Source organism: Bison bison, unplaced genomic scaffold (genome assembly GCF_000754665.1).
Source record: "Bison bison bison isolate TAMUID 2011002044 unplaced genomic scaffold, Bison_UMD1.0 scf7180017864472, whole genome shotgun sequence".
NCBI lineage: Eukaryota > Metazoa > Chordata > Mammalia > Artiodactyla > Bovidae > Bison > Bison bison.
This window is the reverse complement of record NW_011495033.1, coordinates 1,639,078-1,642,524: the sequence shown is the minus strand read 5'-3', so window position 1 is coordinate 1,642,524 and position 3,447 is coordinate 1,639,078. Positions and strand designations below refer to the sequence as shown.

The 3,447-nt window shown below is 54.9% G+C and overlaps 1 protein-coding gene across 1 annotated transcript in view; it reads left to right on the top strand.

The window, feature by feature from the left end:
- The window catches only part of RPH3AL (rabphilin 3A-like (without C2 domains)), a 119,191-nt gene that overhangs the window by 61,550 nt on the left and 54,194 nt on the right, over nt 1–3,447 (top strand).

The following is a 3,447-nucleotide window of genomic DNA, read 5'->3' as shown; positions in this document are numbered from 1 at the left end:
TTGGGGACCCTGCCTTGGGCTTCCCTGATAGCTCAGTTGGTGAAGAATCCACCTGCAATGCAGGAGATCCCCGATTCAATTCCTGGGTCGGGAAGATCCCCTGGAGAAGGGATAGGCTACCCACTCCAGTATTCTTGGGCTTCCCTTGTGGCTCAGCTGGTAAAGAATCTGCCTGCAATGCAGGAGACCTGGGTTCAATCCCTGGGTTGGGAAGATCCCCTGGACAAGGGAAAGACTACTCACTCCAGTATTCTGGCCTGGAGAATTCTGTGGGCTGTATAGCCCATGGGGTCACAAAGAGTGGGACACAACTGAGTGACTTTCACTTTCACTTCTCACTTGGGGACCCGCCGTGGAGAATGGGGGCTCTGTGTGGAATGAGTCAGGGGCTCCCAGTGAGGACATGAAGGCCGGCCTGGAAGTGAGGTGCCCGAGCTCTGTGGTCTCCCAGACCTTGTCGCACCTTTGACTCTAGCCAGCAGTGTGGGATGGTGAAGGTAATGATGTTGGATGGAGGGTGGGGTTCCAGAGAGTCTTGGGGTAACCAAGTAGCCTGGATTATGGGGATGCTGAGGAGGGCGCCCCATAGACCTTGGACCCAGTCTGCACTCACAGGTGGCCTGCAGGATATCCCCGGAGGAGGGGGGAGCAATCAGGAGTGGTCACGTGGAGGGCAGGGCACACATTCCTGCCCCCTACTCTTAGTAAAGGACCAGTGGTGTCATTTCCTCTGTGGGCAGGCCAGCCTGGCTTCATGCTGTACACTTAAGAGTGAGGCCAACTGGCAGCTTTCCCAACCCCCACCCCCACCCCAACACTGCACCCTGAACGAGGCTCTTCCTGGTCTGGTCTCCCATTGCCCCACCAGTCAGCATCACTCAGCATGGACCAGGCATTCCTTGCCCCCAGCTGCCAAGTGAGTATTTCCTGTCTCTGTGTGTCTTTTCCCCCAAGCTGGTCAGCACAATTCCAGGAGGGACCCCCTCTTGCCTTCTCAGGTGTAATATTAAAAGTAGCTCTTCTTGGAGGACTTCCCTGGTGGTCCAGTGGCTAAGACTCTGTACTCCCTATGCAGGGGCCCAGGTTCAACTCCTAGTCAGAGAACAAAGTCCCACATGCCAAAACTAAAACCCAGCACAGCCAAATAAATACATTCATTAGATATGTTTTTTAGTAGCTCTTTTTTGCTCCTTCATTTATTCTACGACAATTCATGATGCTGCTACTGGAACCAGGAGGATGAAGAGAAACAGGCATGGCCTCTGTCCTCCAGGAGCTCACAGCCTGGTAGGGGAAGAGACTGTAGTTACATAGCCAGGAGGATGAGGATGAGATCTCAGTGGAGGAGAAGAGACAAGAGCCTGGTAGGAAAGCTCCAACTGGGTAAGAAGTCAGACAAGGCTTCCTTGAAGGAGCTGTGCTTTTGCCGAGGTCTGAAGGATAAGTAGGCTGATAAGCAGAGAGTGTGACCAACTACATCCCAGATGGAGCAAGCAGCAGGTGCCAAGGTCCGGTGCAGGAAAAGCAGATAGAGGACCAGGGCCTGAAGTCAGGTCAGCATGGCTGGGGCTGGAGAGTAGAGGGCCAGGCGGTGGAGCAGAGGGAGAGGGGTGCGAGCTGAGGCCACAAGGAGGTAGGTGTGGATGTGGAGGGGGCGGACAGTTTGAGTGAGATTTAGAGTTCTTGGAGATGGATTATTTAGGTGGGTATGAGGGAGAGTGAGGATCAAGGATGATTCTGGGTTTGGGCCTATATGATTGTTGGGTGTGGTATCCTTTACTGAGATGGCCATGCGGTACTCTGGTTACTGCCTGGCTTCTTACCGTGTACTGTGCTGATGAGCACTTTTGTGAATCAGCTCCCTTGATCCTCCCAGAGGTGGCATGCACCTGCTTGTTACCACCGTTTTCAGGACAAGGAAACAAAGCCCAGAGAAGGTTAGTTGCAAGTCTAAGGTTGCCTCTAAATGGCAGACTCTGTGCTCTCCTGCCCCAGAGCCTGTATCCTGTGGCCACACCCTGAGCCACCCCCCTTTCCCTGAGCATGTTCTGGGCTGGGATGCACCTTTGCAAAAGGAACACATGGAGCATGTGAGTTAGGCCCAGAAGGTAGACTTGGTTTGTCTAATGCTCAGACACAGTTTCAGGCTGCAGGAAGCATGAGACGGTCAACCCCTAGAAGCCAGCACTCACTTGCCCAGGGCAATTCCGCTCAGTGAAAGCCCACTCGGCAGGGAAGCTAGTGCCTCCCCCAGGCCTGGCTGTCCTTGACATGACTGCAGTGTTCCCTTTGCACTGAGTTGATGTGGTGGCTGGCTCACATTCCCTCATCTACACAGGGTCATGGGGATGAGCAAGAAAAACAGCCAAGTGGCTTCAGCACCTCGTTCCTCTCTTTACCCCGGGGAGGAGGGGCCCATGTGTGTTTCCTGAGGCCCAACTTATGGGCTTATGGGGGGCCCTGTCCTCGAGGTAGAAGGGTTGGGGCGAACTTTGGGAAGGGCAACAAGAGGCAGCTCTAGGCGGGGAGGGAGATCTCCAAACCAGGTCAGGGCTGATGACTTGGAGCTCCAGGCGGACAGTCTGCGGGCCCCCAGAGAGGCCAAGCCCCAGCCTGGCACAGATCCCAGCCCAGGTCTGGCACAGGAGTGGCTGGGCCCCACAGCACCCAGGGGACCCTTCCCAGTCACACTGCACTGCCAAGACCCCAAGCCTGAGATCTTCGTGAGAGCCAGGCCTAATCAGACTGGGGTGGACTGTCCTGCCAACCTGGAGGGAGCTGAGCTTGGAGCCGGTTACAGTGTATTTGGAGAAATCAAAGAAAAGTGATGTCTCTTGTACCTGAGCATCAAATGGAGGCCAGCGCAGACACCACCCCCCCATGATGTATCATAGCTCCCCTCCTGCCATGAACTGGCTCCCCACTTCCTGAGGCTCAGCCTCCCCATCAGGTGGTGACAACATGCTCGGGAAAGCCAAGCTGGTGACATTTCCCTCTCGGCAGAGAGGTGTGCTCCTTGCTCAGTTGGCAGCCTGCAGAAAAGGCCAAGCCAGGGATCCAGCCTTCCCTTAGGGGGAGGGGGAGGGAGAGAGCTCCCCACCCTGCAGGGATCAGGCAGCTTCCAGGCGGCAGAAAGACTGATTGATTAGCTGGTGTGACTGTTTTGTAAGGAGGACACACTGTCCCCTAATCAGACTCTGCCGGGTTAGCCGGGACGAGGTCTCAGCCCCCGCCAAGTCCCCTTCTTCTCCTGGTGCGTTTCATCTGGCTTTTCCCACTGCTGCTTGTGGCTGTGCATTTGGAGGAAGCAAAATACGCATTTAGAAGTGATGAGCTTAAGCAATTCTGTAGAAGGAAAAACGCTGCAGAAACTAGGTTCTGGCTACTTATGTGTCCGGAGGCTATTATATAACAGCTCGAGAGGCAGACCTGAGTCTGTTCCTTGGT